The sequence below is a fragment of the Mastigoproctus giganteus genome, chromosome 4 (assembly GCF_048544385.1).
Source record: "Mastigoproctus giganteus isolate SK-2022 chromosome 4, ASM4854438v1, whole genome shotgun sequence".
Lineage (NCBI taxonomy): Eukaryota > Metazoa > Arthropoda > Arachnida > Uropygi > Thelyphonidae > Mastigoproctus > Mastigoproctus giganteus.
Window position 1 is genome coordinate 116,068,506 of NC_143578.1, and position 22,759 is coordinate 116,091,264.

General features: G+C 37.8%; 1 protein-coding gene across 1 annotated transcript in view; it reads left to right on the forward strand.

Annotated features, from left to right (window-relative positions):
* Nucleotides 1-22,759, forward strand: part of LOC150087010 (transcription elongation factor 1 homolog) — a 58,215-nt gene that overhangs the window by 12,719 nt on the left and 22,737 nt on the right. The window lies entirely within an intron of this gene.

Genomic DNA, 22,759 nt, shown 5'->3' on the forward strand with positions numbered 1-22,759 from the left:
GAAATCTAAATATGTAAAGAAAAAAAAAATATTTTTGTATCTGCTTCCTTTGTTTATGTGTCACAGTAGCTAATCAAATTGGGTAGATAGGAATCCCCCTTAGCCAACCTATGCTGTGATTTTGGTATACAGGAACTCCCCGACTTACGTAAGGGTTGCGTTCCACGGAATGCTACACAAGTCTAGGAATTTCCCCATGCTTTTGCAGCACTCGCAACTGTGCTTACTGAATTGATTGAATCAAAAAAAGAAATGTTCGACAAACATGTAAACAGAATTATTTATTGTATTTATTCAATTTTTTATCTCATCGCAGGAAAAATTACAAAAGCATGCAATTTAAAAAAAAATTCAAAATTATAAAATTACAAAAAAAAGAGAGGAGACAGGCATAATGTCAGTAACTTTTACCTCTCGAGCATCGTTGCCAGAATCGCCGTCTTCATCTGATAAGTACGGAGGTTGAGGGCTGTGGAGATTTAGAAGGGGTCGGCCACTCAACCTTACAAAAAAACGTATTAATGGACAACTGGACGGTGTCTTTATTTCTTTTCATCGTAGATTTCTTTGTAGCAAGCAAGCATATCATTCACCCCTCTGTTAACTTTTAAGAATCGTTTGCTGTCAGGATCCATCTTCTCAAACCTCTCCATTGCCGATGCAATTTCACAAAATGCCATTGCCATCTCTCTGGTGATGAAGCATTTTGGCTCCTCATTTTGTTCATCTTAAGCTTCGTCAGCATTTTCTTCTTCCACTATCGCTGCCTGCAAGTCAATAAATTGTTCATTAGATAATTCCTTCTCTTCTTCCTCTATTAACTCCTCCATGTCTTTGGCATCAACCTCCAACTTAAGTAGCTCTACAACCTTTACAATCTTATCTGTAACCTCTTCATATGATTCGTCTTTTTCAAATCCTTCGAAGCCTTTTACGTGCTGTGGGCATATTTTCTTCCGTGTGCCATTTAAACAACTTTTAGTAATATCTGCCCAGGCCTTATTAATGTTTAAGATGGCATGGTAAATATTGTAAGATTTCCAAGTCTCTTAACGTAAAACTTTTCTCACCGTCTACTGGACAATGCCTGAGCAAATGTTGTGCTTAAATAGTATGCTTTTAAATTCGAAATAACACCCTGATCTATAGGTTGGACGAGTGAAGTCGTGTTTGGCGGTAGAAATATGACTCGCATTCGAATTGAAATCATCTAGATGTGTAGGATGTCCAGGAGCATTATCTAATAGAAGAAAAATCTTGAAAGGACCATCATCTCTTTACAATATTTTTCAACCTTGGCAATGAAGCAGCATTTAAATGAATCCTCAAAGAGAGATATTGTTATCTATGCTCTTTGTTTCGATTGGAAATGCACAAGTAGGGTGCTTTATTGATGCCCTTAAATGCACGAAGATTTTCAGAATGGTACACAAGCAGTGGTTTTAATCTGTAATATCCTGCTGCATTAGCCCCAAGCAAGAACGTGGCCCTATCTTTTGATGCCTCGAAAACCTGGCATTGTATTTTCCTCTTTGGCAATGTATGTTCGATCCACATTTTTTTATAATACAGAGCAGGCTTGTCAATGTTGAAAATTTGCTACGTTGAATAGCCGCCTTCATCAATAATTTTTTTCCAACACATCACAAAATTCCTCTGCAGCTACAGAAACGGCACTGGATTTCAACGCATACTTTAACGTTGTGGAAACCAGCACAATGCGCGAGCCTATTAAACCACCCATTTCTTGCCACGAACTTGGGTTGGGGTTCGCCGTACTTATCCTTAATATCTTTATAAATACTTGTTGCTTTTACTTGAATGGTCATTAGACTCAGGGGCACTTGCTTCTGAATCTGATTTTCAATTCATATTATTAACAGCTGTTCCATATTCGATATAGCACCTGAACACCGTTTTGTGATCACTGTTGATCTTAAGTGCGTTGATCCTTTGACATGTTCCTTTATATGTGCACTGTCCTTTAAAATAGTATTCACAATTGAAGCAGCAAGACCTAATTCCCTTGCAAAAAATGACAAACTTTGTCCTGCTTCATACTTAATCATTTTCATCTTCATTTCTAAATGAATGCCGCCTCCGTAGCCAGGTGGGAAGGAGCAGCAGTGCGTAGCACATGCTTCTTGATTAGACCGGGGTTCGAGCCCGTCACCACCAAATACGGAGGATGCGGAAAGGTCAGGGAATGACCACCGCATATCCCGGAGCAATATGGTCTTAGTTGCTAATGCTCCTAAAAAAAAAAAAAAACCAATCTAAATGAATTTTGTTTCGTTTCCTGGCACTACCACCACTTGCACTTTTCGTTGGTCGCTTTCCTTTCATCATTGCAATATGGAAATAGGAATGAAGAGAAGTTTCTGAAAATTTGTTTTTTATGATTGAAGATTTCAGTGAAGGGGAACCCATTTCACCATAATAGCCTAAAAACCCACACAATTGCAGTTATCAGTATTATCGCAAATGCAGTAAGATTGAGTTTACTACCCATTCATAATTAGATGCAAGAACAGAAAAAAGTCCAATAAACCGGAAAATGCAAATTGTTTTATGGTCGTGACCTCCAGAAACGTGCTTTAAAAAAATATCACAAAGGCATTCAAAATTGATTCTTATAACAGGAACATATGATAACGATGAAATGGTAATGCAATTTCAATTATAAATATGACCTTTTAGAGAGATAAATAGCTTAGTAATATAGTGAAATTTTCAACTTACAAGGACTTGGAATGAATTACAAAAAAAAAAAAAAAAAAAAAAAAGTTATTGGGTTCACGTTACGATATATTCACGATACCTCCATTTATTCCTACGGGATGCAAAATACGTTCACACAATTTTTTTAAGTTTGCACGGGCCGGGAAAAACTACATAAAAAAAAAGTTGAATTTCAATAAGTCATATTATGCAAATCGGGGAGTTCCTGTAATTCCATTCCTGTTAAGATGATCCTGCAGTATTCCTTTAACCACTATTTTCTCTGGAACAGTAGTCCATTTTATAGGTTTTTAATTGCACTTTGGCCTCTGTATTCCCCTCCCCCCAACCTTTGTGATTAGGAGACATTTGTACATCTCCACTTTATTAGGAACCTTGCATGTATCCAAGAGTATTATCATAATTATGGCCAATGGTTAACTTACGACTTTTGCTACTTATTTTAATACATTTTTAATATAACTGGATAGATCTCATCAGTGATGGTGCCTTATTTAGCTTTAGCAATTTCTCTTCCACTAAAATTTAACAATTTTAGCTTTAGCAATTTCTCTTCCACTTTCTTCTCAGGAGAGTAACTATGTGTAGGAGAAGATTTTATAGCTCTGGCAAATGGATAAGCCTTAGTTATATTTTTGCCATTTTATTGACTTCATTTTCATATTAATTTATTTTCTAGAAGTAGCTTTATAGCCCTAGTCACGTTACTTAGTTTATTTTGAATTTATATAGCGATTTTGCAAATTAATACTTAGTATCCGGTTTTTTTACTTTTTTATCCGTAGAGCCTTGTACCATTTGAACCTTGCCACCATTGTTATAGTATATTAGATCGATACGGAATAGCATAATGTAAAACTATATAGCATAATACGCAACACTGTATTAGGAATCTGTTAGCTTACTATATTATTATCAATTAATCAATAAAATTTATTGATCTTATTAAATTTCATTATTAATTAAATTTTACTTAAACAGAATCATGATCCAGAATAGAGCAGCAAAGCAACGAGCACAAAGTAGCGGAAGTGCTGTGGCTTGGGGAGAACTGAAGGGGACAATTCTCCAGTGCATCACAGTCTAAAAAAATGTGTGAAATGTTTGCAGACCTTTCTGGAACAGGACATGGTCTAGCCAAGGAGGATGTCTTTGTGTGTATGCTAGGTGCAGAGATTGTCAAAAAATTAGGTGCCAACTCAGCATTCTGATATTATTGTACAAAAGATGATATTGTTGTACACGTTGGCACTAACGAGTAAGAGATCTGTAGATTTACTTAACAAGTACAGGTCAATGTTGAAAAAAGGCATGAGTTAGGGTTAAATTTGAAAGTGTCTGTAATTATGCCCAGACACAATAGGAGGGAGTATATGACAAGAACTTTGTCATTCAATTCGGATATGGAGAGATTATGCAAAGCTCATGGGGTAGAATTTTTTTCAGTGTGGTTTGTGCTTGCTAAATCAGAATGTCTTGTAATGGGGGATTTTAATTTTCCCGATATTGACGGGAACTTGTAGGTTGGTCACTCACATGCTAGCAAGACTTTTGTGGATTTTTTGGATGATTGTTTTTTATAGAAACATGTTCGAGGGGCAACCAGAGGGGGTAATACTCCTGATCTGATTATCAGCAGTGATTATTCATGCATTAAGAATTTGCAGATAAAGGAACCACTAGGTGACAGTGATCACAGTGTACTGATGTGGGATTTACTTAAAGATGTAACTACCATCAATGGTAAAGAGAAGGGTTTTTGCTTTCGTGAAGGTGACTACAGTGATCTCAGATAGTTTTTAAATTCTATACAATGGGATGAACTGATATTGTCAACAACAGCAAATTCTAAATGGGAAGTCTTCAAGGAATTAATCTAGGAACCTACCAGGTTTCATACCAACCTAAGAAATACTTTTCAAGATTTAGACCTAAATGTATGTCAGATGAACTAATGAGGTTCATGGCAGGGAAAAAGAATGCATGGGATGCATATAAATTAACAGGCGACACAAAAGCCTATGGTAGATTTAAGGTAGTCTGTAATCAAGTCACAAAGGAGGTTAGGCAAGCGAAGGTTGATTACGAGAAATCTTTGGCAAAGGATGCAAAGAAAAACAACAAAGACTTATGTAAACTCTAGAAGGAAGGGGACGAATCAGATTGGTCAACTTGATATTGATGATTCGACTATTGATGATCCTGCTCAGATAGCTGACAAACTGAATGAATATATTGCATCTACATTCACATATGAAGAATTCTGTAAGGAAGGAGAGGACAGAAGTTTACTAAACTCTAACAGGGAACTAAATGATTTTGTAATAACTGAGAGCAAAGTGGAGGAGAAATTGTTGAAGTTAAACATTAAAAAAAAAAAAAAAAGGTATCCAGTTATATTGAAGGAGGCAGCGATGGAGGTAAGCAAACTCTTAGCCATAATTATGAGAGAATCCTTAGATTCAGGGGAGGTCCCCATGGACTGGAGATGTGCAAATCTATCCCCAATTCACAAAGGGGAGTTCAAAGGGTGACATAAATAATTATATAGACCTGTTAGGTTAACTTCTGTTTGGATAAAATGGAGTCACTAGTTAAAGGAGCATTGCAGGATCATCTGGACAAGACTGCAGAAATAGTTCAGACACAGCGTGGGTTTGTTAAGGTGATGTCTTGTCTGACCAATTTGATTGGACACTTGGATTTCAGAAAAGCTTTTGATACTGTTGTACATGGAAGACTGCTGTACAAATTGGAGGAGCGATATGGCATTAAGTGCAAGTTGGTGCAATGGACAAAGGGATGGTTGAGTGGGAACCGACAGAGTGTGGTAATCAATGGACACTACTCTTTATGGACTAATGTTATAAGTGGTTTTCACCAGGGTTCGGTGTTGAGCTATTGTTGTTTTGTATATATATCAATGATATTGATGAAAGTATATAAGGCTTAATGTCCAAGTTTCCAGATGATATGAAGGTTGGCAGGGTTGTTAATGCACTAATGACAGGAAACTGCTGCAACAGGATCAAGAAAGATGAGCAGATTGGCCGAGAAGTGGCAACTGAAGTTTGACATTGAAAAATGCAAAGTGCTGCATACATCTAGCAGTAAGCACAGAGAAATGTACCAGCTGGGTGGTACTACACTCAGGGAAGTGGAGAATGAAAACGAACTGGGTGTAGTTGTGCAGTCAGATATATTAAGTTCTCTTTTGGCACATATGCTGCCAAATCAGGTCATGGAGTCTTGTCAATGATATATAGGAATTTTGCTAGCAGAGACAAGGAGGTGATTATCCCTTTGTATAAGACAGTGGTCAGGCCACGCCTTGAGTACTGTGTAGAGGTCTGGAGGCCTCATTTTAGGAAGGACAGAGTTGTTAGAATGAGTACAAAGAAGGGAAACAGGAAACCAAGAAAGGCTTAAGTTTTGCAAGTTGCAGCATCTGGAGACTAGGCACCTGCGAGGTGATCTGATTGAGGTGTATAAGGTCTTGAATGGCTTGAGCAGGCTCAATGCTGAAGGGATTTTTCCACTTACCCAGATTACGAACCTGAGGCGGGACATAGTTTCAAATTGAGGAAAGGCAATTGTAGAATTAATGTGCGGAAGCTGATAGCTTAAATAAATTTAAGGCTGAACTAGACAAACAGTTTAACAAGTACAGGTCACTGTTGAAAAAAAAAAAGCTGTGAATTAGGGTTGAATTTGAAAGTGTCTGCAATTCTGCCCAGACACGATAGGAGGGAGTATATGATGAGAGCCTTGTCGCTCAATTTGGCCCTGGAAAGATTGTGCAAGGCTCAAGGGGTAGAATTTTTTTCAGCCTGAACTGTACTTGTTAACAGGAGAGACTGCTTCTACAGGGATGGGATACACTTAAATAGAAAGGGTGCAAGAATATTTGCTGATGCTATCGAGGCAGTGTTAGGTGGGTCGGAAAACTGCTAGCTTGGGGGGGAGACAAAGACTAATAGATTAACAGTAGCCACTGGCAGAGGTGAAAGAGATTCTTGCACTGCTTCTATTGGAATGAGCAGAAGCCTGAAAAACAAGATGCAGGATATTTCAGAGACTGCTGGGAGTCATTGCAGTACAAGTAAACTACTGAGAAACTGCAGTTCAATACATAAAGACCGGAGGTACCTGATGGAGGAATGTGCTCCCCTAGACATCTATACTCTAATGTGTTAGGGTAGCTAAGAATATAAACAGGTGCATGTATACTTGCGTGTACACCAATGCTAGGAGTTTAGTAAATAAATTTGATGAATTTGAGGTATTGCTCAAAACATCAAAGGCAGATATTGTTGGGATATCAGAGACGTGGTGTCACACAGATATAAGGAATCCAGAACTGGAATTTGGGGAGTACAATGTGTACAGAAAGGATAGACAGGATAGGAAGGGAGGAGGGGTTATGCTATTAGTTAAGAAACACATAAAATCCAAGGAAGTGAAGCCAGTCGACATCGCTGGACAGTGCAGTGTTGAGTCAGTTTGGTGTGACATAAGCATTGGGAGATCAAAATTGAGAGTAGGAGTGTGCTATAGGCCTAATGACTCTGATGAGTATAATAAGAAACTGTACGGGGAAATAGAGTGGGCCAGTAAGAAATCTTTATTGCAATAATAATGATGCAATTCGATAGATTGCAATGTTGCCCTTCACGGCCACCAGGCCAGGGGTTAACAGTAATAATACAGTATAAATAGGGAACATTGATACATAAAACATAGGAAATGCATATGCGGAAGTACAATTCCAAACTCCAAGTATCGTACAGTTATTTACAATACAATATATAAAGAAGATATTGGCGGAAACAGATAATTTCATATACATATAGTAGTATAAACAGGTAACGTTCTTTGCGCTGAACAGAAGTAGTTAGTCCATCATTACTAACTGTCATACTGAAGAGTTAGTATGCTGTCTTCACATCAGGTGTTATTGATGGCTTGCAGCATTAAGACGAGCTTCGAGGAGAAGGATCAGGGACAGGGAAGTACAATTCAAGGATGCGACATCTGTATTCCCTGTCAGAAGTGAACTTGTTAAGGTCAGCATCCAAGGACTGGGCACACGAAAGTAGCTGAAAAGGCAGAAACCTATCAGATAGGTGGAGACGGCTGTGATGTGGGCATAGAGTTGGAGTCGCTCTGAGGGATTCTCCATGAGCACAGGTCCCAGAATGATGGTGCCGAAATCTCGCCAACCATCATTTTGATAGTCGTGGTAAGACGTTTCACCCAAATCAGCGTGGGGAGCCTGTGAATCTGAATCAAGCTGGCCATTTCAGCTTAGCTGTGGGGGAAGTTTGTGTTTGTTTATGGCCCATTTTAAGAGCCAGTACTCAGCAGAAAAAAGTGGCCTGATTGTGCTAGTGGCAGCTGATGCCCATATCTCTGCAGCATATAAAAGCGGAGAGTATACAGTGGTTTTTATATATTTTCTAGTAGTTGTGACTTCATTTATATAATGTAGATGCTGTTTGGCAATCCATCGGAGTCGAGCTGCCAGGGTGAGGAGCTTGTCTATATGGTAACTGAAGCAGAGCTTAGGATCAAACACAACCCCGAGATCAGTATGCTTATTGACGATGGGAATTGGAGAATTACACAGAATGGGCTGAATATAAGAAGGCGTTTTCTTTAAAGAGAATATCATAAATTCAGATTTCTCTGGGTTTATTTTTAATCCGAACTGGTTGAGGTAATTTTCAATTTCAGTCAGTGTAGTATTAATTGATCCTGTTATCATGAGAAGATCATCGTACGGAGAAATCGGTGTGAGGAGCTTTATATCATCTGCATAACATAAGATATCATACCTGGACTCAACAAGTGGAGAGATAAGTGCTGTGAACAAGAGCCCAGATAAGACACCACCCTGTGGCACGCCTGAAGAGATACTTCGCTCATATATGTGCCCATGGACAATAAGCTGGATTATTCTGTTTCGAAGGAGTGACGTGAGGAACTGTAGAGTATCTCCCTTGATCTGGTAGTGGTCAGAAAGTAGCTTCAGCATTGCAGGAATGTTTATAGAGTCGAAAGCTGCTTCAAGGTCTACATAGGTGACTGCAAGCTCTGCTTGGGATTCAAATGCAGAGAGGATAGAGCTGGTGGTGGCTAAGAGGTTAGTCACAGTGGATCTATGAGGAAGGGAGTAATGGATTTGAGGAGGCTGATGTGGAAGAAGTTGTTTAGTTAGAACGGGGAGAAGTACCTTCTCAAGGAGCTTTAGAAGACTTGAGGCATTGGAGATTGGCCGGTAATGCTTAAGAAGTGAAGGAGATTGAGTTTTGGCGACAGGCTTCACAAGGTAGATATTCCACTGCTGGGGAAAGAAGTGGGTTGACAAAACAGCATTAAAAATAGTTAGAAGGGGGTCCAAAATATATGGGCTGAGACATTTAATAATGAATTGGGAGATTCCATCAGCACCTGCTGTCGCAGAAGCTGATGTAGAATTAATGGCAGCAATAAGCTGTTCCCTGGAGATTGATACTGCCGACAGAGTGTCAGGCGGGATTCTGGTTGTTGGAGTATGAAGATCAGGACATTGTTCCGTGTTCGAAGCAAATCTAGATATGAAGTCAAGCCACTGGTCAGGTTCAAGATTTTGGGGGAAATCCGAAGGCCGCTCAGAGTAGGGACATTTTCCGCTACGAAGGGTTCTATCCATATAATGCTTAATTGCTTTTGACTTCTGCTTATTAAATGTTGCGCAAGCTTTGGAGTAGGCTATCCTGTCATGGATACTGTGCGACTGCTTCCACATTTTGTGCAGATGCTGCTTTAACTTGAAGCTCATGTTAAGATGGGGAGTCCACCATGCTTTGGACCGAGGCATGATGGAAATTTTTTTTGATGCTGCAAATGTCGCAATAGTCTTAAGCCAGTTAGTCAGCAAATTCACTGCAATTTCTAGGTCACAATTTTCTAAGACTGTCCATGGGATGACAGAGGCAGCCTCAACACATTTAGAAATACTCAAAAACCTGGGACTTACTATTACTTTGGTATTAGTCGAATTCACAATATTGAAGTTTGGAGCAGGTATGTGTAAAAGAACTCCAATTGGCTTGTGGTCCGAATTGAAATAAGTCTCTGGCAGGTAATCAGGTGTGCAGGGAAAAGAAGCAAGGATGAGATCTAATTGGTTGTTACCTCTTGTCGGGAGATCGTTGATCATTTGTAACCCTGTACAAGATAAGTTTGATAGGAGCATTTGCTGAAGGTTAGCTAGCTGAGGAGGAAGATTAAAATCTCCACAGACGAAGTGCAAGGCTGAAGGATGAAGCTGGTTGATGATCCAGTTAGATATTTCATGGATGGCTTCGTAAGAAGGTGCTGGGGGTATGTATATAACAATTACATCTATGAGAACCCTATGGTAGCTGAGAGTAACAGCAAGCGCTTCGTACGCTGATGTTTGGCTAGAGACTTGATGAATGAGTGAGGTTTGTGAGCTCTTAAAGAAAATTGCACCACCACCTCCTCTTTGCCCAACTCTGGAAGTGAAAGCAGATTTATATCCAGCTGGAACACAGGATATAAAATATTCCTGGTCTTTATCCAGCCAAGTCTCGGTGACACAGAGGATATCGATATCACTGGCGAGGAGAATTTGGTCAACGGTATCCAGCTTATTGCGAAGGCTTCTAACATTCTGGTACAAGACTCTGACTGCATAATTCCGGGGCATCTTTTTTAAGGCACATGCCTTGTTTTTATTGATGTCAGGCTTTCGAGTTCGTCGAATCGTGACCCATGTTGGGATGAGCATTCCCGAACTGTTTGTTACTGGTGATCGCAGGCTGGTGGAATCAGTTTGATGATGCCGATGTGGTTCACCACTAGTATAATTGCGATTTATGCTGCGCACATTTTGAGACGATACCTGGAGCGTGGAGCATTCATACTTGTCTCCTTGAGGCCTTGATTGCTATCGAGGAGGGTGAGTTAGTTGAGATTGTTGATGGGGGTCTGTTTTCCTCAGAAAATGGTCTGATATATATTCCTTGGGGCCAAGAGGCAGGATCTACAACCTTTTTGTAGACAGCGGGTGAGCACATTATAAGGAAGGAGGCATAAGTTGTTTGCCGACTTTTAAGCCGTTTAACCTGAACTGAGAGGTTATGCTCCTTAATAAACATTCTCCTAATAGATTCAGGAGAGGTTCCAGGTCCAAATCTGGAGGCGAAGATCTTGGCTCTGGTGGGAACGACGGAGGTATTATATTTCTCGGCCAGTGTCAGATGAGATTTGGAGGCTGTTACTTGGCGGGATAGAGAGGCCTGGTTAGTGATAACAGCATGATGGGGAGGGCGATCAATATTGGTAGCTCGGCGGCATCCTGAGGAATATGGGGCGGGGTTGGCTGCTGGACTGAGGGAGTTTTGTATATCTCCAGATGGGACGTAGGTATAACTAGAAGGGCTGTTAGTAAGCACGCCAGCATATGAGGTAGGCAAAACATGATGGGCGTTAGTTAGATTATTGTTTTGTTCTTGAGCCTGTAGGGAGTCTTTATTTCCTGGTCGGTTCTCTCGCTGGGATACTTCTTCAATAGCATGAAGCTGTGGTTGCTCACCAGCCACTGAGTGTCTGAGTGTGTCTTTCTGATGAGTGCATGATCGGTCCGTGCTAACATGCTCAGTCAGAGTGTCTGCAGAACTCCCCATTGATTGTCTTGATTGGATTTGGGTGTGGGAGCCAGGCTTTATAAGGCTAGGAGGCTTTACTGGATGATTGGTTTTTGTCCTTTTGGGTATTATTGGTGCCTGAGATGTCAGCTTGCCATTTTGGCTAGCCAAAGAGCAGAGGTCCGAGAGCATATGAGTGATATGCTTATTTTGGTTTCTCAGTGAGTAAACCTCATCCTTGAGATCTTCAATTTGGGACCTTAATTGGTAAATTAGGTGGATCACGAAATCTGCACTGTCTGGCTGTAGAGGAGGCGTCGACACTGTGATTTCGGCATTAATTCTTGGAGAATTACCTTCGACTTGGAAAGTATCTGTTGTGACTAGTGACTGGCTTGAGGTGGAGAATACGTTAGCGTTCGAGGCACAATTTTGATCATTATTATGATCTGATGGAAAATTGGAGTAATTAGTGCTGCATATAACGTGATTGGCAGTGCCATCATGTGACGTTGCGTTTCCCACTGCTTCAACGCCTGCGACGGTCATGAGTGAAGGTTCAGGCAAACCAGTATTTGACTGAGAGTGTTGATCTGGGTCAGGGATTGTCTGGTCACTAGGGCCAGTTTCAGTCCGGGAGAGATGAAGTTCAGGTAATTCAGAGACATCTCCAAGGCATTTGTCACATGCGAACCTTTTCCGACGTTGTTTGAAAAGATGTGCGATGTCTGTTTTAACCGAGTGGGCACAAAAGGTAAATTTGCATACATGACATTGAATGGTTGGTTCCTTCCCATCGCGGCAGGCTAGGCAGACTGATTGTTGCGAGTTACTCTGTTTTTGTGGCATGCCTGATTTCGGGTTTAAAATCACTTGGAAGCAGTAAACAATGCTCACTTTTAGGGGTTAGTCTTTAATTCCTCGTAGTTCTTCCCCTCTGACACTGTGAAGCTTGCAATTTTTTATGTTCGCGTTCCACAGTGATGACTGTGAGAACACAAGAAAGCTTAAATGGTTGAAACAAGTGTACTTAACACTAAAGATTGAGGAGAGGGAGCATTTCCCTAGGGATCTGAGTAATGCGATGCTTTGTGACTTGTCAAGGTCGACGCATTGTCACCTTATGCCTTTAGGGTAACGGGGCGTTTGCCTGGTTCATGAAGGCTAAAGCGCTATGCATACAATGTAATTGAGGAATTCAAAAGTGAGCAGGAATATTTAAAAATTAGAAATACCTGTTCATTATATCACAAAGATGATACCATATCAGGCTTGAGCAGAGGAAGAGGAATTCACTGGTGGGCGAATCATTGAATAAAGTTAAGTATAACTATTTAAAAACTAAGTTTATATCAGGAGCATAAACGGACACCGTATGCCACAACTCGCGCAAATCAGAGAGTCTTATAATGGGAGATTTTAATTTCCCAGATATTGACTGGAATTTGGGGGCTGGTCACTCACACACTAGCAAGGCTTTTGTAGATTTATTGGATGATTGTTTTCTACATCAGCATGTTCAGGAGGCAACTAGAGGGAGGAATACTCTTGATTTGATTATCAGCAGTGATTCTTCATGTATTAAGAATCTGCAGATTAATGAACCACTAGGTGGCAGTGATCACAGTGTGCTGAAGTGGGATTTACTCAAAGAGGTAACTACCATTAGGGGTAAAGGGAAGGGTTATTGCTTTCGTAAAGGAGACTACGATAGACTGAGACAGTATTTAAATTCTATACAGTGGGACCAACTGATGATGTTACCAACTGCAAGTGCAAAATGGGAAGCATTCAAAGAACTTATCTTGGAAGCTACTAGGCTTTACATACCAACTAAGAAATATCGTTCAAGGTTTAGGCCTAAATGGATGTCAGATGAACTAATGAGGCATATGGCAGAGAGGAAAAATGCATGGGATACATACAAATTAACACATGACACAGAAGCCTATGATAGATACAAGTTGATCTGTAACCAAGTTACAAAGGAGATTAGGCAGGCGAAGGCAGATTACGAGAAATCTTTGGCAAGGGATGCAAAGAAAAACAGCAAAGAGTTCTTTACTTATGTAAACTCTAGAAGGAAGGGGATGCATCAGATTGGTCCACTTGATATCGATGGGTCAACTGTTGATGATCCTGCTCAGGTAGCTAACAAACTAAATGAATATTTTGCATCGACATTCACACATGAGGAGTTATTCAGCGAGGGGAATGCCAGAGGTGTATTCAACTCTAGCAATAAGCTACAGAATCTTGAAAGTAACTGGGAGTAAAGTGGAGGAGAAATTGTTGAGGATAAACACAAGAAAGGCACCTGGGGTGGATGGGATCTATCCAGTTATATTAGAGGCAGCAGAGGAAGTAAGCAAACCCTTAGCCATAATTATGAGAACTTCCTTGGACTTAGGGGATGTACCCACAGACTGGAGATGTGCAAATGTGACCCCAATTCACTAAGGAGGATCAAAGGCTGACACAAATAATTATAGACCTGTGAGTTTAACTTCTGTTCCAGGAAAATTAATGGAGGCACTGGTTAAAGAAGCACTGCAGGATCATTTAGACAAGTCTTCAGTTATAGCTCGGACACAGCATGGTTTTGTTAAGGGGAAGTCTTGTCTGACTAATTTGATTGGATACAATGATGCAGTCACAAAATAACTGGATGCAGGTAATAACTTTGATATTATATACTTGGATCTTAGAAAGGCTTTTGATACTGTTGCACATGGAAGACTGCTGCACAAATTGGAGCAGTGTGACATTGGAGGCAAATTGCTGCTATGGATAATGGGGTGGTTGAGGGGGAGAAGACAGAGAATGGTAATCAATGGACACTGCTCGTCATGGTCTAATGTTATTAGTGGAGTCCCTCAGGGCTCAGTGTTGGGTCCATTATTGTTTTCTGTATTTATAAATGATATTGATGATGGTATATCAAGCTTAATGTCCAAGTTTGCAAACGATACAAAGGTAGGCAGGCTTGTCAAGGACACTACTGACACTATGCTGCTGCAACAGGATCTGGAAAGGTTGAGCAGATGGACTGAGAGGTGGCAAATGAAGTTTAACATTGACAAATGTAAAGTACTCCACATGGGAAACAGCAACCCCAGAGCAACGTATCAACTCTGTGGTACTACACTGACAGTGGTGGAGAATGAAAGGGACCTGGGGGTGGTTGTGCAGGCAGATATGAAGTTCTCTGAGCAGTGCAGACAGGCCGCAAGAGTAGCTCATGGTGTATTGTGAATGATATATAGGAATTTTTCTAGCAGGGATAAGGAGGTGATTATTCCCTTGTATAAGGCAATGGTCAGGCCACACCTAGAGTACTGTATACAGGTCTGGAGGCCTCATTTCAAGAAGGATGTAGAGCTGCTGGAACGAGTACAGAGAAATGCAACAAGATTAGTGAATGGAACAAAGGGGTGCTTTTACGGAGAAAGGCTTAAGTTTTGCAAATTACAGTGTCTGGAGACTAGGCACCAGCTAGGTGATCTGATAGAGGTGTATAAAGCCTTGAATGGTTTGAGCATGTCCAATGCTGATGGGATTCTTACTCTTGCTCAGAATAATCACCTGAGAGGGCATAAATTCAAATTGAGGAAAGACAGATGTAGGATAGACGTGCGGAAATTTGCTTTAGCCAGCGGGTGGTTGGTTGGTGGGCTTCCATCCCTTGTCATGGAAGTTGATAGCCTAAATAAGTTTAAGGCTCAGCTGTACAGGTATTTTGAACGAACAGAGGGGTGAAGTGGAAGTGGTTTTTTATTATTATTTTTTTTTGGCTGATGCTATATAAGCTTGCTTTCTTCCATCATATGCTTCAACTAATACTAATAGCAAAATCATTTAGCTCCCTGTTATAACTCTGTGTGTTTCTATCCCCAAAAAACATCTTTCCGTGTTAATACAATCTGAAATATTTGGTTTTCAGCAACTTGGAGAGACTCATTAATAGTTATGCCATTCATAATTTAATGGTCACTCTTGTTTGTTACTTTCTTTCTAAGATTAATGTAAGCAAAGAATTTTTTGCTACTTTTCTTTTCATTCTTAACCAAGACTTCTCATAATCTTTCTTAGCTTAACTGACTTGATTGCAGATTAGTTTGTACTTGCTGTAAGATTCCATGTTCCCTGCTAAGTTTTAATCATCCCATACATTTTTCTTCTCTGTCATCCTTCTCATCAGTTCATCTGACATCCACTTAGATCTAAACCTTAAATGCTGTCTTTTAGCATTAGCATTAGTAGAGGCATTTGATGCAAGAAAGCAAGTTTATGCAGCATCAGCCAAAAAAAAAAAAAAAAAACCCACTTCCACTTCACACCTCTGTTTGTTCAAAATACCTGTCCAGCTGAGCCTTAAACTTATTTAGGCTATCAGCCTCCACTACAAGGGATGGAAGTCTGTTCCACCAACCAACCACCCGCTGGCTAAAGGCAAATTTCCGCACGTCTATCCTACATCTGTCCTTCCTCAATTTGAATTTATGCCCTCTCAGGTGATTATTCTGAGCTACAGGAAGAATCCCATCAGCATTGAACATGCTCAAACCATTCAAGGCTTTATACACCTCTATCAGATCACCTCGCTGGTGCCTAGTCTCCAGACACTGTAATTTGCAAAACTTAAGCCTTTCTTCGTAAGAGCACCCCTTTGTTCCATTCACTAATCTTGTTGCCCTTCTCTGTACTCGTTCCAGCAGCTCTACATCCTTCTTGAAATGAGGCCTCCAGACCTGTATACAGTACTCTAGGTGTGGCCTGACCATTGCCTTATACAAGGGAATAATCACCTCCTTATCCCTGCTAGAAAAATTCCTATATATCATTGACAATACACCGTGAGCTACTCTTGCAGCCCGTCTGCACTGCTCAGACAACTTCATATCTGCCTGCACAACCACCCCCAAGTCCCTTTCATTCTCTACCACTGTCAGTGTAGTACCACAGAGTTGATACGTTGCTCTGGGGTTGCTGTTTCCCATGTGTAGTACTTTACATTTGTCAATGTTAAACTTCATTTGCCACCTCTCAGCCCATCTGCTCAACCTTTCCAGATCCTTTTGGAGCAGCATAGTGTCAGTAGTGTCCTTGACAACCCTGCCAACCTTTGTATCGTCTGCAAACTTGGACATTAAGCTTGATATACCATCATCAATATCATTTATAAATACAGAAAACAATAATGGACCCAACACTGAGCCCTGAGGGACTCCACTAATAACATTAGTCCACGATGAGCAGTGTCCATTGATTACCACTCTCTGTCTTCTCCCCCTCAACCACCCCTTTATCCATAGCAGCAATTTGCCTCCAATGCCATACTGCTCCAATTTGTGTAGCAGTCTTCCATGTGCAACAGTATCAAAAGCCTTTCTAAGATCCAAGTATATAATATCAAAGCTATTCCCTGCATCCAGTTCTTTTGTGACTGCATCATAATATCCAATCAAATTGGTCAGGCAAGACTTTTAGTTGACATAAAAACCTGAACTTCTCTATGACTTCTTAGTACTTCTCATTTAGAATTTTTTGTTGGTAATATCATCAGTTGATTCCACTGGAAGGAATTTGAAAACAGACCACTGTACTGTAATTGCCTTTAAGAAAGCAAAATCTCTTACCCTTGGCAGCAATTATATTTTTAAGTAGATCCTACATCAGTATATTATACTCACTGCTGACAATCAGATCAAGGGTATTGTTGCCTCTCTAATATACTGTTGTGGAAAATAGTCATCCAATGAATTCAGAAAACTTCTGCAACTTTGTTACTCCCCCCCCCACCCCACACACATCCTGATGATAGATTCTTGCACACGAATAGAATTTTGGTGACTTTCTGACAAGGTGATTGGAAGTTAAGGCAAACTCCTACTAAATAAGTTTTTATTCTTATGAAACTTGGCGGTCAACAAAAGGCTGTAATGTTTTTTTTTTTTTTTTAGACATTTAACAAATTAACAGAATTTGATATTGAATAACGTGTTTTTGTGTAATTAAAACACAACCAATTGTGGTAGTCAGAATTCTTAAATTTTCTTTGTTTTTCTCTGAATACATTTCAAGAAAAACTCGATTGTACAAGTGAAAAATTAACAGAAATTGACTGTTATAATTTTTAATATATTTAGTCGTTATATGCCACCATTGCTTCCTCGCCTTTTGCTGGAAAATTCGGGCAATAAATTTAATTTCATCTATGGCAGCCAGGGACAGATTTACGTATAAGCTAAACAAGCTATAGCTTAGGCCCTCGCTCCATCTTTAAAAAAATCCTTTTCTAATATTTTCACAGGTGAACCATAAACATCATACAAAATTATTTGAAGAAAAACCAAGAATATGTGCAAAGAATAATTTTTGTGATATACATACATCCACCCATTGTTCACTTGAAAAAATTCGTTATACAGAAATTTCGTTATAAAGAAATGACCTTTTTCAACAATGAAAAATACTGTAATTCAACTCACGAATACAGCAAAATATGGGAAATAAATCAGAAATAAGTGGGAATGAAAAAAATTTTCTAAAATTTTAAAACAAATAATTTATTAATACACACACTAAGAAATGACTATTTATATGGTGCACACAGTATATTAGTATACTTTTAAGAATTATGTTTTAAAATATTTGGTTATTTTTTGTGAATATCTTTCACAAAGACAAGCAACTGAGAACATGAACTTATGTCTCTTGATTCATCAACTTGAAAAGAAAACAATGGAGAAACTCATGTCTATGGACATATCTGAAATACGCCTGTGAATAGTGTTATTGGACGGAGATATTTGTTGCATCTTTATCTCACTGGCTTTCCCAAGAATTAACCTCACCATCTTCAGTGTGCAGGGTTTGACGACCGTTTCTCGAGTTGTACAAGGTTTTTTGAAATTTCCTATAAAAATAATTGCAACTAAAAATAACCGCGGTAATCCCCCAGAAAACACTTTGCAAACCCCTTGGGGGTTGCGACCCACAGGTTGGGAACCTGGGGTATATACAGAGAAAGGGAGGGGAAAAGGTGTAGTGAGAAGAGTAATAAATATTATTCAGTTGTTAAACTGAATGGCTAAGTTTAGAGATAGTAAAATTACTGAGTAGTATGTGCTCTATAAAGTTATAATTGTAATAATTATTTTAAAAGAAAACTATATTTACTTTCTATTAATTAAATACAGAAAAATTTAAAAAATATCGATTAATTAAAAAGAAGAAAAGAATGCCCTGAAATGTAATGCATTGTATACACTACCCAACTTGTTTTTACAAGTATAGTATACTGAAAATATATTGAAAGGATAAATAAATTACTGTATATATTACAAAAAGTTTGAAATTTATTAATAAATTATATAATTTTATATTAAATAAAAAAGTGTTTCAAACCTCTTGGTTTGAAACACTTGAATGTACAATGCAAAATGTGCATTCATTCATTCAGTAATTGAGTTCAGTAATCATTACATAAATTCTTCATTTATGTTTAAATATCATTATTTTTCAGAGTTCTACAGGCTGCTTTTTTTTGAGCAATAGTTTTTTTTTTAAAACTACAATTAGATAGCATGAACCAGAGCTGTGATGCTCAATACTTTCTACATTGATATCAATATTTGTAAAATAATAAGAGGAGTTTACCTCAATATAGTGCGTAGAACACTTCCATATATTACTCTCCAGAAATTAAAACGAAAAAATTGAAAAACTTACATTAGAGCAGCGATTTCCAAACTGGCAGGTGCGCCTCCCTGGGGAGACGCCGACTAGTGCAAAAGTAGGCGCGAAAAGTTTAACAGAAATGTAATTTTCATGACATAACATATATAAATAAAAAAATATATACATATAAATAAACTTTCATTGCATAACATTAAATTTTATAACCTATTTTTTAAAGCATTTACCGCCACCTATCTCACTCTAACTTCGATATAAACATGAGATAAACATTTATTTGGAAAAAAAATATATTTTGCTGAAATGGATTGATGAATTATGATTGATATTGATGTAATGTAATATATATAATTTAGTGCATACTATGTATGACTTATATAGGTAGATTGCATAGTATAGCATTAGCTGCATGGTTGAAAATATGGTTTCAGCGGTGTGCGGTTGTGTTTTTTATTGTTTTTTTTTTTGCGTGATTACTTACTGATAATAATCGTTAGTAATTTAGAAGTTGTATTTTTTTAAGAATATAAATTTAATCCTAATATTTTTAGACAAATTGATAAATTTTTGACTGGTTACAAGAGAAAATCCACTAATAATGAAGATACTGATGCTGATACAAGTCAAGGTAGTGGGAATACAAGCAACAGGAAACAAGGAGGTAGAACTCCCAAGACAAGAAAATACGATTCATCCTATTTATCATTAGGATTCACAAGTGTTATTATAGATGGCTTGGTAAAACCGATGTGTTTTTTTTGTACGAAAGTTTTGGCTGCAGATAGTATGAGACCAGGCAAATTAAAACGGCACCTTAAAACTATGCATTCTGAATATGCTGGTAAGCCCATAGAATTTTTTCAAAGAAAAGTAGATGAGTTTAATGAACAAAAGCAAACGTTCAAAAAAATAGTTTATGTTCCATCAAATGCATTGCTAGCATCGTACCAAGTTTCTTACAGAATCGCGAAATGTAAAAAACCACACACAATAGGAGAAATTCTAGTTTTACCAGCAGCTATTGATATGGTTAAAATAATGTTCGGCGAAACAGTTGCAACAAATACCGCTTGCTGATAATACAGTTGGCAGAAGAATCGATGATATATCTGAAAATATTTGCGATCAGTTAGTTTCTCGACTGCTTACTTCGAAATTCGCCTAAAAGTAGATGAGGCAACTGATGTAGCTAAAGATGCTCATTTAATTGCATATGTTCGATATGTTGCAGAAACTAATATAATAGAAGATATATTATTTTGCAACCCCATTCCTGGAAAGGCCACATCCAATGAAATTTTTAATATAATTGACACTTTTTTTTGATGAGAATGACATAAAGTAGAATAACTGCATTGTACTCTGTACTGACGGAGCACAGTCAATGTCAGGACACAAGGCCTTCAAGCATTAGTTAAAAAGAAAGCACCCAAAGTTATCTGGATGCACTGCATGCTTCACAGAGCAGCTCTTGTGTCAAAAAAAACTAGCGAGAAACTTAACAACATTTTTACAAAAGTTACGAAAGTTATAAACTACATAAAAAAACAGTCCTTTAAAAGTTAGGTTGTTTGCAAAGCTGTGTGAAGATATGGAAGCTAATTATACCTCATTTCTATACTATTGTGAAGTGCGCTGGCTATCTCGTGCAAAAGTGATTCAAAGGGTATTTGAACTCAAAGAAGAGATTGCAATTTTTCTTGATGAAAATCATAATGAAGAGGCAAATTTATTTAGGAATGATAACTTTATTGTTAAACCTGCCTATTTGGTTGAAATTTTTGGAAAATTGAATGTTTTGAATAAATCAACTCAAGGACCACAAATGCATTCACTGATTCAAAAAGATAAAGTGAAAGCATTCATAAAAATTGGAGCTATGGAAATCCATTTGTCGATGAACAAAGATGATGAATTTGGATTGACAACTATTGAAAAGGAAAAATTGATAGAATTATCATGCGATACTTCATTGAAACAAAAATTTCAGAGTGAAACCCTAGTTCAATTTTGGTTGAATCAAAGTGAAGAATATAATACTTTGTCAAGCAAAGCAATGCAAGTACTGCTGCCATTCGTAATAACATCATATTTATGCGAAATGGGATTTTCTGCATTAGCTGCAATGAAATCCAAATATCGAGCCCGTTTAGTAGTAGGAAAAAAGAGCTGCGAGTAGCACTCTCCTCAATGACACCTAGATTTGATAAACTTTGTGCTAATAAACAAACACATCCATCGCATTAAAAACAAATTAATTTAAAAATGAATATATATATATAGAGTAAAACCTTGTTATTATTCTGTCAATTACGTTTTTTTCATTTTTTTTGTATTAATACATTTTTTACCATTTAAAAATGTGTCTGTATTGTTTTATGAAATAAGGGGGGTGGGGGAGGCACCAAGATTAGATTTTTTAAAAGGGGGCGTAGTAACAAAGTTTGGAAACCACTGCACTAGAGTAACAAATAATTAAAAATCAATTTAACCCAATAAAACTCAATTTAATGCAATTAAAAATCAATTTAACGCAATTAAAAATAAGAAAATTAAAAGAATTTTAACAAAAAAATTGCAAAACGATTTTTCTTTCCTAACGAAAAAATCTAAAAACAATTTTTTCTTTTAATAAAAAATAAGAATTAATAAGAAAATTAATTAAAATTCTTTTAATTAATTTTCTTATTTTTAATTGTGTTAAATTGATTTTTAATTATATGTTACTCTAATGTAAGTTTTTCGATTTTTTTTCGTTTTAATTTCTGGAGAGTAATATATGGAAGTGTTCTGCATACTATATTGAGGTATACTCCTGTTATTATTTTACAAATATTAAAACTACAACATATCAGTTCTCCTTTTGGAACTATGAATACATAGTTCCAATTGGAGAACTGATATAATGTACATTACATTTTAAAAATGAAGAGGAAAAAAATCTCTGAAGAAACACTTGCTGGGTGCCAGCCTATTTCTCTGTCCTCATGATAGTGACTTATGTATGTATGAAGAATACTTATTTCGGAAAATAAGTATTCTTAACTTTAGTTCATATTACTGTTGATGTTATGTGGTCACTGCTCTGTTGTGTGAATTTTTCATGAATTGATGTAACGAATGTGCACCTGACACGTTCTCTGCCCACTTCGGCATGCATTTAGCACAGAAACATTTTGTGTTAACTTAGTCTTATGGGACTGATTTACGACAATTAACATTCAAGTTAAGTAGACCTGCATTAACCTTTTCGTTAGTACAATATATAGATCTGGGTTTTTTTACTAATTAAGTGATGCTTAAATGGATATAGAGGATATTACATCAAAAAGATGTAATGAATGTGTATTTTTTTTTTTTTTTTTTCAACCCTCTTAATTTTTTTTGTTTTAATTCTGGTTTGGATTTTTGACAATTTTACTATAATCGAAGTCCAAATAAGAAATTAATATTTGAGGGAATTTCAGTGTACCTGTTCATTTGGTTTTACAAGCACTATAAATCATGTATCCCACGATATGTTATCTATACTAACAAATTATAGATAACATATCATGGGATACATGTTGGAAAACAAGTTATTACATTTAATCATTTCTGTTTTGCATAAGGTGATGCAATACACTTACAATGTTTATATCATTATGTATGGGTAGGTG